Source organism: Monodon monoceros, unplaced genomic scaffold, assembly GCF_005190385.1.
Source record: "Monodon monoceros isolate NGI ecotype Baffin Bay Population unplaced genomic scaffold, NGI_Narwhal_1 Super_Scaffold_12, whole genome shotgun sequence".
In the NCBI taxonomy this organism is placed as follows: Eukaryota; Metazoa; Chordata; class Mammalia; order Artiodactyla; family Monodontidae; genus Monodon; species Monodon monoceros.
The window spans coordinates 116,245,695-116,259,967 of record NW_021703768.1 but is presented as its reverse complement, the minus strand read 5'-3'; the positions used below and the strand labels follow the sequence as shown (position 1 = coordinate 116,259,967).

Sequence of the window (14,273 nt, the reverse complement as noted above, 5' to 3'; positions counted from 1 at the left end):
TACTATTAGACTGGGAAAAATCCCTCCTAGGTTCAAGTGCTCTTCTCCCACTGGCCTATTGTGTGTGTGTGTGTGTGTGTGTGTGTGTGTGCGCGCGTGTGTGTGTGTATGAATACCTGTTGACTACTTTGGGGTTTTCCTTTTTCAAGTTTGTCAGACACGTCATTGCTTCCTATGTCCTCCCATACAGAATATGATACTATGCAGATTTGGTGATTTGTCTTCACCTGCTTCACTTCTGTTTGGGGATTTGTAGGCATCTTTTCACTTTGTTTTGATACAAATTGTTGCTTATAGGGTTGGTTTTGCTATCTAGTCACTGAGTCTGTTTTAATGTGAGGATTTGGATAGATTAAAAACTGTATTGCTGCCACATTAACATATATGTTCTTTAAAAAGAAAGATGAAATCATGTATTTGCAGCTTGTTCTTTTTGTTTAGTTTTAGTCATCTTTTTATGTTAGTGTAATTCTCCCTCCTCCTTATTATAGACTATTGTGTTCCATTGAAGGCATAAAGTGCATTGTGTAGTAAATCCCTTACTGATGGACATTTTGTATTGTTTCTTGTTTGAAATTACTAAAATGCTGTAATGAACATTCTATCAAAATATCGGTTGTGTACTTCGGTGAATGTCTCTATTGGATACATTCCTACAAGTGGAATCTGCTGGGTCAAATGAAATGAACATTTACAGTTTTAATAGATATTGCCAGATGACCAAAAACATTGCACTAACTTGTATCTTTACCTACACTGTATTAGAATGCCTGTTGCTGTGTAGCCTTCCCAGTATTGGCCTACAGGCTCTCCAAAGTATGCATGTTTATATGTGTGTTGGGAGAGTTATTTACAGACCTCTTTAAGAAACTGGTAAAAGCTATAAACCTTCTCAGAAAAATGTAATTGTATACTTAAATATTTCACATACAATTTTAGAGTCTTCACCAACTGTTCTCAGTTGACATAGTTCTTCTTGTTGCCTTCCTAGCCACCACATCTCTTTTGCTTCTGTTTGGTGGACTTGGGAATACTTGGAAGTTTAAGGATAAAGAGCACTTGTAGAGCTACGACCAATAGTTCATCCACCGAAGCCTGTAATCAGAGGTGATAATACTCTGAAGTCCACAGTGAAGTCTGATGTGTGTGGTTTACTAACAGTTAAGAGCTCAACCATGCTTCTCTCTCATTCTGTTTTTTTTTAATTGCTGTTGGTTATTCATTTATTTTTTTTCTTAAAAAATTTTTTTTATTGAAGTATAGTTGCTTTACAATGTTGTGTTAATTTCTGCTGTACAGCAAAGTGATTCAGTTATACATATGTGTACATTCTTTTTCATATTCTTTTCCATTATGGTTTATCACAGGATATTGAATACAGTTCCCTGTGCCATACAGTAGGATCTTGATGTTTATTCATTTTATATATAATAGTTTGCATCTGCTAACCCCAAACTCCCTCTCCCTTGGCAACTACAAGTCTGTTCTCTATGTCTGTGAGTCTGTTTCTGTTTTGTACATAAGTTCATTTGTATCATATTTTAGATTCCACATATAAGTGATATCATATGGTATTTGTCATTCTCTTTTTGACTTACTTCACTTAGTATGATAATCTCTAGTTTCATTCATGTTGCTGCACATGGCATTATTTCATTCTTTTTATGGCTGAGTAGTATTCGTGTGTGTGTGTGTGTGTGTGTGTGTGTGTGTGTGTGTGTGTTCCACATCTTCTTTATCCATTCATCTGTTGATGGACATATAGGTTGCTTCCATGTCTTGGCTGCTGTGAATAGTGCTGCTATGAACATAAGGGTGCATGTATCTTTTCGAATTATAGTTTTGTCTGGGTATATGCCCAGGAGTGGGACTGCTGGATCATATGGCAACTATATTTTTAGTTTTTTTGAGGAACCTCCATACTGTTTTACATAGTGGCTGTACCAGCTTATAGTCTTACCAACAGTGTAGGTCTCTCATTCTGTTTTGATCTCTTGCTCTCTGTTTCTGTTTATGCAATTCTTTTTTTTTTTTTTTGGCGTGGCATGTGGGATCTTGGTTCCCCGACCAGGGATGGAACCCGTGCCCCTGCAGTGGAAGCGTGGAGTCTTAACCACTGGAATGCCAAGGAAGTCCCTCTTTGTGCAATTCTTAGTCCTTGTACCTCTATCTCATTTAACTTGTGGGTTGAGGAATGATACTGTGGAATTAAAACATATTTTAAAATATGTGTTGTATTTATTAAATTAGGTTTTATTTTCCCATGATCCCATGTTAAAGACTGTCTTTGCAGCAATACATCCCTTTGCCCCACATTTCAGAAAGAGGAAATTTTTTGCTTTTCTTCCCATAAAGCTAACTTACCTTTGTTTTGGAACATACACACAGTGGACATTTACTACGAGACACTCTGTTTAGCACTGTAGGAATATAAAGATGTCCTGACTTCAAGGAGAATTTAACCTACTGGGGAAAATTTGACAAGTATCATATTTTTATGGATTTGCTTCCCTCACCAGACCAGTGATTTCCTTAAGTGTAGAGAGGCCATGTCTCATCCTTGATTTCCCTAAAACCTGGCGTATTGTAGGTGGTTAGTAAATATCTATTGAATGAGTATCAAAGAACCCAATTGAGTAGGAAACAATGAATAGAGGAAGTGCTATTTGAGAGGAATAAGCAAGACACTCAGGGTTGAAAGGAGGGGAAGACAATGTATAAAACTGCATAGAATTGTTTGAGTTAGGCCGTTAAAAAATGGATTTTAATTTGACAAAGTAAAAGCAAGTGAAGAGGCAGTATCAAGGACCAAAGAAAGCATGGGTGAGTTTGGCCAGAGGATGGGGTATTTGTGGATGAGGGGAGATAAGGCAGAGAATGTTAGGCAGGGACTTTGCTGTATTAGGTGGATCTGAACACCAGCAGGAGTATTGGTACTTGGGAGGGTAGCAAAGAAACCACTGAATGTTTTAAGGAGAGTGCCAACAGAATTGCCCTTGGGGATGCTTCGCCAGGCTGCAATGGCAGGAGGCATGGCACAAGGAGGGATCATGTATCTTTCCAGTGGAGATTAGCTCTCATGATCTCCTAAGGTTCCTTGTAGCTCACGATGCTGGTGTCCGTGGAGTTCTGAAGGGTTTGCCTTCTCTCATAAATTTGAAATGGCAGGTGGAAAGAAGGTGTCTTGGCAGTGGTTTTTTGTGAGGTGATTTCTATCAAAAGGGATCCAGACCAGAAGCACTCAGTAGGGAGTGAATCCACTCATGAATGGTAGTAAGCACGAAGGCCAGAACTTGCAAGCACTGCCTGGGTACTTGTAGGGGACTTCAGAGTGTATAGCAGGTAGAGTGTATATAATCAAGTGACAGTTGTAGAGTTAACATTAAGTGCTTAGGATTGGGAGCATTGTGGGGAGGCACAGCTGGGGGCAGCATCAGCTGTTGTGATGACAGGTTGGAAGTATGAAGCAGGCTGCTTGTCAGGAGTGTACATATTAGCAGGTTTGCTGAAGCACCAACCTTGTGCCCAGTGGCCTGGAACATCCAGACCTCTCACCCATGCTTGGGTGGGCACCTGCAAGCACTGTCCCGCGAGGAACATGAAGCCAGAGCAGGGCAGCTGCTTTTATAAGCCTTATGGTGCATTGTTACAAAACTGGCTTGAGCCTGTGTTTGAGTTAAGTTTATCGGGAAACCTGAAACCCTTTTCCCTTGTTGCTGGCTTGGCAGTTGTTCTCATTTAAACCCTCCCCACGTTTGCTTAAGTCATGCTGCTGGTTATGGCCTCTGTTTTCTGTTCTGACTTGGGGAATAGGATAGGTAGGACTGCTCCATGGGTTTGGTTGGCCTACTGCTGGCCCCGGCCAAAGAAGGCTGTAGTGCATCTTTTCAGTGTGGTAGAAACCTTGTTTAACTGGCTGCCCTCTCAGTTTGGATGCTCTGTAGGCTTCATTGTCATTGAACTTCTTGCAGCCTTAATGAGGCAGTCTCACATGAAAATTCTACAAAAATCATGTACTCACTTATCCTCTACAGAACTCAGTTAAGTATGTACTGAGAGCTTAACACTCAGTCTAACCATCTGTAATGGTCCCTGTCCCATAGCTGGGAAAACTGAACAAGTCAGAGAGAGACAAGAGTCCAGCAAACACCATTGTTGAGAGTACTCTGGATCAACCCTAAGCATCCCGCTTGCATTATCTCTTATTCCTCACAGTGAACTCTGTGAACTCTATGAAGTGAGTACTCTGAGCCCCATTCTGTACATGGACCACAGAGCTTATTTTCCCAAGGTCTCAAAGCTATTAAGTGATAGAACTGGACCTGGAACCTGGGTCTTCCTTAGCCTGTGCCCTCTACCACTGGACTGGATAACTGCCCAGGTCACCCAAGTGCTAGAGGCTGTAGCTCCTTCTGGTGAGACGAGCAGTGCAGGTGAAGAAAGCAAAGCACAGCACTGCTTAGTAGGTCTCTTAATACTCATGATCCAAAACTTTAAGAGGCAACAAGTTGGGATTGTCATTACATTTTGATAGCTGAAAGAAGGCTCAGGTAACTAACCTCATTTTGTTGTCCATGTTGCCTACATTTAAGGGAGGCCCTCTCACAATGAGGGGCAAGGACTTGGGACCGGTTGTTTCCTTGACTGCCTTCTCTACACTGTATCTATTGCTCCATTTGCATCTTTTCCCCTTCTGGTTTGCATTCTGCCCCTCTCCCTCAAAAAGGAAGGGAGTTGAGTCCCATCCTTTAGAACTTATCTAGAGAGAAATTTGGCCCTAGGAATTTTGCTCCCCTCATACTTAAGGATTTCCTCTCTTTCCACTGCAGGGAGCATCCAAACTGAGGGGCTTTTGCATCAGGTACTGGGGAAATTGTAGAGGTCAGGAGTAGCTGGTACTGTTTTGAAATAATTCACAGAACTGTGTTTGGCTCTGGAGGTAACAGGTGTTGTAAAAGAGAACAGACAGCCAATTATGATGTCAGGAACCCTGGGGACTGATGTGGTGGGAAAAAAAGGATTAAAAATTATGGCACAATATCTTGGTACTTTGCTTTCTTAGCCCTCTTATTAAATTATGACTTCTGTTTGAGGAAAATAAATGAGAGCAAAGGGTTTGTTTAGAATACAATCTTTGTGTTTTAAATTTGACTAATGAATGGTTTTAGCACTTTTATTTGGTTCTCAGTCAACTTGTGTTCAAAGTGTCAATTAACCAATAAATATTGTGAAAAACAAGAGTTAGAAATGGTTGCCACTCTTGCTAATGAGCTGCTAATGAAATTGTGCCTGGGTGGGAAATGCAGGCACTCTAGAATCCCCGAGTCTTCTCCAGAAAATGAGCTGTAGTAGAACTAAGGTCCCTGACCCCTGGGAAAGGTGCACATTTAACTCCTTCGTTCCCAATTGCTGTTTTTCCCCTCCTCATTATTAAGAGAAACTCATTGCCAGTATCTTATGGTTAACTTCAGTTGTAGTGAGACTTTTCAAAATGTGATTTTATTTGGCTCAATAATTCCTAAGTGGGATTAGAGAGCTGGAAGAATTGCCTGGCCTTTGGTCTCTTAATGATTCCTTTTCTCTTCTAATTTTCTTTTCATTCATTCATTTATTTACTTATGGCTGCATCAGGTCTTTGTTGTGGCACGCAGGCTGTTTGTTGCGGTGCACGGGCTCAGTAGTTGCGGTGCAGGGTCTTCTCTCTAGTTGTGGCATGCGGGCTCCAGAGCACGTGGGTTCTGTAGTTGTGGCTTGTGGCCTCCAGAGTGCATGGGCTCTGTGGTTGTGGCACACAGGATCTCTAGTTGTGGCATGCGGGCTTAGTTGCCCCATGGCATGTGGGATCTTAGTTCCCTGACCAGGGATCGAACCCACGTCCCCTGCATTGGAAGATGGATTCTTAACTACTGGACCACCAGGGAAATCCCTCTAATTTTCTCAAGTCTTTCCCCCGTCTCCTCATCCCCAACAGATACATGTATGCACAATTGAAAATGGATTGAAATCTGAATATATTTAACATTTTGTAGGGTTGAGAGAGTAGGATGTGGGTGGGGGACTATATCTCTAAAAAAAGAAATGGCAGGAGCTAGTAGACTATAGCAATCAATAGGGTTATTGAAAACCAGTTCCCGGCATGGATGTAAAAGCTCAAGTGCTCTGATTAAAGGGCTGTGCTATATACCTGTTAGTCTCACTGGGTCTTCTTCTGAGCTAAAGAGGAACATGGAACACATTGAGGGTAGAGATAAAAGGGGAACAGAGGCAATCAGTGGGCTAGGAAACAGGTGTGGGATACCCATCCTGAGTCTCTGGGTGAAAGTAGCCCCTCTGCCCCTTCTCCCCTCTTCTCCTTTACCTGTGGATTTATGTGGGGCTCTGACAGGTCTCCTGGGCTGGTGCGAGGAGTCACTGCACATGCTTAAAGGTCTGGTGCTTTTGAGGGAAGGAGGACTGACCCCTGTCAGATAGAATTCCTAAGTTTTTCTGGTCAAAATACTGTCATCCCTTACTCCGTCTCACTCTTCCCATTCCCTACCCATTCCCCTCATTCAGGCTTGATTATATCTGATTAGGTCAAGTATAATAGCTTTCTAACTAGCCTCTTTGCTCCTTCTCTTTCTGTTATATGCTGAGCTTCAAATGGAGTTATTCATTGTCCCCTGAATATGCCCACTTCTTTGCTTGCCTGAAAGCTGTTCTCTGGACTTGGGACTCTAAATATTGTTACCCCTCTTCCTTGTTTACTTCATATTCCTCAATGGCAGCTATTGGTTTTGTTAATGTGGTATCTTTCCCAGTGCCCAACACAGCAGGTGGCTTTCTTCAGTGGGTACACAGTAAAGTGTGGTAGAAGGAATGCCTAGAACAGAGCAGGCAGGCTCTTACCTAATCCTCAGTAAATGCTTGTTGACTAGCCAGTTGTGGAAAGAGGCTCATGGTGTCCTGGATATGGTTACTTTGAGCCTTTGTCCTGATGGCTGTTCAGAGTACCTCTCCAACTGTAACAGGAAATCTTCCAAGTAGCATTGCTAGTCCTTGTACTTGGAGAGCACTGCTGTTGTGAATTCTGTGTACAGAGGTTGGTGCCCAGCTGTTGTCTGTCCTTCTTGAGAACTGGAAAGGAGACATTGGTTAGGTCACAGCAGATAAAATTTTGGAGGGTAGTTCTGGAATGTGGTGGGAGCGATGAGGATAGCTGTTCCCAGAGGAAGACTGTGGAGTCTCTTGATCTGAAGGCCTTTAATGCAGGTGATGGATTTCCACCCTTGCTTGGAAGCCATGCCAGAGAACTCTTCTAAGGCCCTGCCCAGACTGTAGATTACAGCAGAGTAAAAAATCAGTTTGGAGAATATTTTTATTTTTTCTCATTTTGCCATTGTTTAGTCCTTTAGAAAATGCATAAATATAATGACAATACAGACTGGTTCACTCTGTGTTTTGCTGCTTACAAAAAAGGTCTCCATTTGTGTTTCCCTTCAAAAAACATTAAGCATTGGTTCAGGGTTCAGCACCCTAGAGAGGTTTGTGCACACTTTTTTTGTTGCTGGTTCAGTTCAAGTCCTGCCTTGGAGACAGGATAGATGCTCATTTGTGTGAGGCAGGGATCTTGCCAGGACTTGTTTGGGGTTTTTGAATAAAAAAGCAGGAGGATAGGGCTGTGGTAGCCATGGCAACTGTGCTTGTAAAGTCTCAGCTCTGACCAGCCCTGGTTAGGAGCTTGGAGGTGAGTGGCATTGCTTCCTGTCCCATATTCCTCCTATTCTTTCTGGTCTTGGAAGTGGGGGCCAGGGGGCTGGCATTCAAGCTGACCTTTCTGGTTTCCTACTGTGTGCCTGGAGTTGAGCCTGAGCTGTGGGCACAAGTAATTGGTCCCTGCCCTTTAGAAACTCGGCATAATTGGGAATTTTTACTCTTGTAAAAATTTCTTTTAAAAAACACATACCTACAGGACTTGATAAATAAATATCTTTGTTTCATTCTGGTTGACATTTACCTTTTTTTTTTTTTTTTTTTCTTTTTCTTTTTTTGCGGTACGCAGGCCTCTCACTGTTGTGGCCTCTCCCGTTGCGGAGCACAGGCTCCGGACGCGCAGGCTCAGCGGCCATGGCTCACAGGCCCAGCCGCTCCATGGCATGTGGGATCTTCCCGGACCAGGGCACGAACCCGTGTCCCCTGCATCGGCAGGCGGACTCTCAACCACTGCGCCACCAGGGAAGCCCCGACATTTACCTTTTTGGGGCTGTGTTTCCTGAAGCACTTCTAACTTCTTCTGAGCACTGACACAGTGTTTTCTCATTTATTCTTCACAACAATCTAACACATTAGTGAAAGCAGACACGATAGATTCTTGTCATTTGACACATAAGGGCATGAATATTAAAAAATAGAAAGGAATTTGCCTGAATTTACCTGGCCCTCAAAGAAAGAGCTGAATGGGTAGCAGAGTTACAGTGCTCATGGTCTCATGGCCAGCTCTCATCTGAGCAGGCTGTGCCGCGGCAGCCCTTGATTTTCTGCCATTGTGTCCAGGTTTGACTTGAAAGAGCCTATAAGTCCCTGGAGGGGGAGGTTTCCAGGCAGAAGCCTACAGAGACACCTCCCAAAGACATATAACTCCCAAGGCATCTGATGCCAATGCAGAAACCAGGGCACTGTGGCATGCATCTCAATTGGCCCTGTCTCCGCTGAAGCAGGGCAGTCAGACTGCACAGCAGGCTCATTGTGGGCACTACCCAAGGAGGATGCTGCCACTCTGAGCCCAGGAGGGCTAAGTTTCTAATCATTGGGCACTTGGGTGAGTTGGCACAAATACTGAGTCAGGCAAGATTTGTCAATAGGTGAAACATCTTTTCCAGTAGTCACAAATTGGCTGTGGGCTGAATTCCATATATAGATATGTTTTGTTTAGCTTTTGTATTTTAAAATTTGAATGCTTTCAGAGGGGGCATTTTTTTCCTCAGCCCTCACCACTCCCTGTTGTCTTAAAGATGGCCTTCCTCACTCATCTCTCTTATTTGCCTGCCTCCCATGGGCATTTAAGTTGGCTTCTGCATCTTGGATCAATATTTCTTACCTGCCCTTCTACCAGTATTCCTCTTGCCTAGGTGTTTGATGGCCTCAGGCTTTCTAGGCTCATTTTCTTCTTTCTACCCTACCCAGAACTATCCTTCTGGGTTTGTGTTTAGGCTCTGAACTTAGCTTTTTCTTGGCCCTTAGGAATACTTGCTGTCACCTTGTCCTATATCTGATAGCCTAATTGCTGTCCTGGGATTCAAAAGAAGTACTGCTGTATCCAAAGAAATTAATTTTTAAAACAACTTTATTGAGATAAAATTTATATACCATAAAATTCAGTAATTTAAAGTGTACCATGGGAATAATTCTCAAACCTCCTAGGGAATGTTGATAGAATAGATGGGTGGTTTCTAGACTATGGTGTTTCATGGACCAGAAAACTTTAAAAGAAAGTTCGGACCAAAGTCCGAACTGGACCAAAGGCCAGTTTCTTTACTTTGCTGAGTTAAGGGCCTTAACATAGAAACAACCCACTATCATCCACCATCATCATTATCTCATTTTATAAAAGGACATTTTAACACTAAAAAGATAGAAATGATGTAATTTCAGAAAAAAAGAACTTTTTTATATTGGACGCTTCTAAATTCCTTGTTTCCGGACCACTGGAATGAATTGCCACAATAAACAAACCACTCAAAACTCAGCTTTAAAACAACAGTAATTTCTTTTTGTATAGCTTTGGCTCTTAGAACCATAGTAATAGTTCACGTACCCTTCATATGCCCCCAAATAAAAAATTGAACCAACCAGGATGTGGAGGAATGGAAACAACAAAGTGGAACACAGACACTAACAGATGAACCAAATTGATAACATAATCATACTGATGGGGGTAGGGAAGAATGGAACTAACCTAAATGACCTTGTGAAATGATAACTTTGACTAGATACTGTAAAATTAAAGACAAAGGAGCTGTATGTAAATGCTGTAATCTAGTTTGTCAAATGTGTTTCTCACGGGTATGGGTTAGCAGTTTTGAAACTACTTTGTATGTGTACTAGTATTGAACAATAAATATAATATTGCAGGTAAAAAGAACCAGTTTTCTCACTATTGGAGAAAGAAGTTGCAAATAAGGAAATGGGGGAGATGAACCCTGTGGGGCTGATTGGAATCTGAGGTATCAGTATAAACTTGTAGTTTTTAAGAGGTCCACAGACAAATAGATGTAGAAATACAGATGTGTATATGTGCATATATGTATACACACATATAAATTTCTTACCTCTGACCCAGAGAGTGCCCAGAAGCAATGACAACCTAGTAGTAATGAGCACACCTATCATGCAGATCATGGTTTCTAAACACTGTTCTTCAATAAAAAACTAGGACTCCTTGAAAAATGGTTGATTCCAGGGCTGGGAAAAGGAAAATGCAAGATAAACTTGGAGCGTCTTATGGATCCAGAAAGTAAGGAAGTACTTGAAAAAAGAAAATGATGGGGGAAAGGGACTTTCCAAAGGAACACAAGAGCTAACCTGAAGGAGCTCCTAGTTGCCAAAGCTGAAATAATTTGAGCAACAAAATAATGATAATATTGCATTATAACTCATAGAATAAAATATCCATGAGAACATATTGATAAAGTAAATAATTAAGTAGATGGAGGAGCAACAGTTTTTCCTTGTAGTGAAATTTCAATTAATAAATGTGTAAGGAAGGAGGGGAGTAGAAAATTGCTATTAGACCGTCTCCACAGTGGTAATTGTTGCAAACGGATCCCTCTTATGGTGTGCAGAGGTTTGAGGAAAAAGAGGCTTTGTATAATCTCAGAATATTTCCCCCATGATCTTTTTTTAAACAGTTCAGGGATTTTTAGTATACACACAGTATTGTGTAACCATCACCACATTTTCATCACCCCAAAAAGAAACAATGCTTATTAGTGGTCATTCCCCATTCCTCCCTTCCCCTAGCCCCTGACAACCATTAATTTACTATGTCTGTTAATTTGCCTATTCAGGACATTTCATATGAAAGGAATCATATGATATGTGACTTTTTGTATCTGTCTTCTTTCAGTTAGTTTAATGTATTCAAAGTTCGTCCATGTTATAGTATATATCAGTGTTTCATTCCTTTTTTTTAAGTTACTGTGTGTTTTATTTATTTATTCCAGTTTTATTGAGATACAGTTTAATGATTTGAAGTATTTCATTCCTTTTAGTGGCTGAATAGTATTCTGCTGCATGGATAGACCACATTTTGTTTGTTCATTTCTCAGAGTTGATGGACATTTGGGTTGTTGCCACATTTTGGCTATTACAAATAATGCTACAGTGAACATTCATGTACAAGTTTTTGTGTGAACATATGTTTTTAGTTCTCTTGTGAACACACCTAGGTGAAGAATTGCTGGGTTCATATGGTAGCTCTTTGTCTAACATTTTGAGAAACGGCCAGACTGTTTTCTACAGTTTGGTAGTTTGCCATGATTTTTGTTTACCACAGTGGAAAAGCTCAGTATAGATTACTTTTGTTAGTTGATCAAGACCAATATCACCAGTATAAGACATGCTGACATCACGAACCTTTTGATATGATACACTGAGAAGAGCATGACATAATTTCTGTTCTTCTGTCAAGGTGGCATGATTTGAGTTTAATCATGACAAGAACCAGACAGTCCTGAATAACTGATAAGTATTTATTTCTTGAGGGTATCAGGGTCATGAAAGACAAGGGAAGACTGAGGAACTGTTGTAGAGTGCAGGAAACTAGGGAGAAATAACAACCAAAGGCCATATGGGATCCTGGAACAAAAAAGGACCTTAGTGGAAACACTGGTAAGGTTTGAAAAGGATCTTTAGTTTGGTTACTGGTATTAATTTCCCAGTAACTGTCTATGGCTATATAAGATATTAACATTGGGAAAAGCTGTGTAAGTGATATATGGAAACTCTCTATACTATTTTTGCAGGTGTGCATTTAAAGGTAGTTCAAAGTAAAAAGTTAAAAAAGGTATCCAGTCATTTATTCTTGTTCAAATGTCTGCAGATAGGCTAGACTTGGCTGACTGTGGTTGGGCTCAGTTGGGTTCATCTCCAGTCTGCACTTTGGGTCCAGGTCTGCTCCATGGGTCTCTCATCCTTCTTGGATCAGAATGCTAGTAGAGCATGTTCTTCTCACAGTGTTACACAATTCCAAGAGAAAAGCCAAACACACAAGCACATTTCAAACATCTGTGGCACATTTCCTAACATCCTGCTGGCCAAAGCACGTCACAGGCCAAGTCCAAAGTCAAAGGTTGGGAAAGTACACTCTACTACTAGTAGGAGGGACTGTGAGGTCACATGGTAACGGGGGTGGATGGAACAGAACTGGTGACAATGATGCAGTCTACCACCTATTTTTTCCCCCCTCAGGGAGCCAGGGTTAGGGAAATAGACACTGCACGCTTTGCAGGCCTATTTGCCTTTCTGGATTCCTGTCTTATTTTCTGCTTGTCCCCTTCCCCTTTACCTCCCAATCCCTGCATGTATCTGGTGACTTTTGGCCTCTGTTCTGTTCTTCTCCAGTGTTCTGGTCCCTTCAGAGAGGCCCTAGAAGGAAGCAGGTCAGATCACACTCTCTAACTTGGCCTTTTTCCCAAAGGGGTGAAAACATTTGAAATACTGTGTTTTCTGTTGCCTCTGCCACTGCTGCTGTGGCTGGTTTCATGTATTTTAAATGAGCGTAACCTGTATTTTAAGTTAATGTTATTGTGGTTGCTCTTGCCCCCTGTGGCGACTTATGTGAAGGGATTAATTTTGGAATTTTCCCCAAATAAAATAAATGGATTCACATAAGATCCTAGTCTTTTCCTTGGCCAGCTTAGCACAGTCTAACCTGTTATGTTCTGAAACTTTTAAAGTCATGTACTTTTTCTCTTTTTTATTTCTAATTTCAAAAGTCTGAAAATTCAAGATATTATTATTACTGTTATTAGTACAATTACTACTAAAAATAACTATGACTGCTAATTATTATGAATTATTATGAATCTACTTGTCCTAGTGAAAATCCTTGTTAGCATTTCCACACACCTCTAGATAAGCTAGGATTTTCTCTTTTCCATTTTTGATTTTTCACTTAATATATAATTATTGAGGGTTTACTATATGCTTGCATATGTGATAGACCCTGAAGATAAACTAAGATGTAACTATTGATTGTGGTAAGTATTATTAAGAAAAAGGGTCATGGCAGGGAGTTCCCTGGCAGTCCAGTGGTTAGGACTAGGTGCTTTCACTGCCATGGACCCGGGTTCAATCCCTGGTTGGGGAACTAAGATCCTGCAAGCTGCATGGGGTGGTCAAAAAAAAAAAAGAAAGAAGGAAAGAGAAAGAAAACGGGTCATGGTGTTGTGTGAAAGCGTTTAGATGGAAGCCAGATCTGGTCTGGGGAAATAGAGGATGCCTCTCAGAGAGGAAACGACTCTTAGCTGGGATTGGAAGAATGAAGAGATGGAGGCTGGGGTTGGAAGGAGCATTCTGGGTGAAGGGAACAGCAGGTGGAATGGCCCTGTGGTAGGAGGGAGCATGGTTCCTTTCATGGAATGGAAGAAGGCTAGTGTGGCCTAGAACATGGGGAACGAGGAGTGGACAAGTTTGAAGAGGCAGGCAAGGAGCTAGATACTAAAAAGGGCCTAATTGACCAGCATGAAGATTTTCATCTTTAAGAACAGTAGGAAGCCATCAAAAGGTTCGAGGCAGGGGAATAACATAGTCAGATTTGTGTTTTGAAAGAAAAAAAAATCATTCATTGTAAAGAACAGTTTGATTAGGAGGTAAGAGGAGATAGTAGAGGCCAGTTAGAAGGCTTTGGCAGTATCCAGAAGAGAGATGGTGATGGTTTAGAGAAGGGCAGTGGTGGGGAGGGCAGAGAGAAAGGTATGTATTCAAGAAGAAAGAAGACATGTGGCAGGAGAAACACCAGATTTGGGAGATTGGGTATATGGGGTTTAAAGTAGAGGGAAGATCAAGGATGACCTACTTAGCCTTCAGCCGGGAAGATACTCTTGTTGTTATGTTGGTTTTGGATCTCTCCAGGTGAGATAATCTCTCCCTTTCATACATTTGGAGATAGGATTTTTTTTTTTTTTCCCTTGGCTGTGCTGCGCGGCTTGTGGAATCTCAGTTCCCGGACTGGGGATTGAACCTGGGCCACGGCAGGGAAAGCACCAAATCCTAACCACTAGACCACCAGGGAA

General features: G+C 41.5%; 1 protein-coding gene across 4 annotated transcripts in view; it reads left to right on the top strand.

Moving 5' to 3' along the window:
- The window catches only part of SIL1 (SIL1 nucleotide exchange factor), a 290,298-nt gene that overhangs the window by 190,978 nt on the left and 85,047 nt on the right, over positions 1–14,273 (top strand). The window lies entirely within an intron of this gene.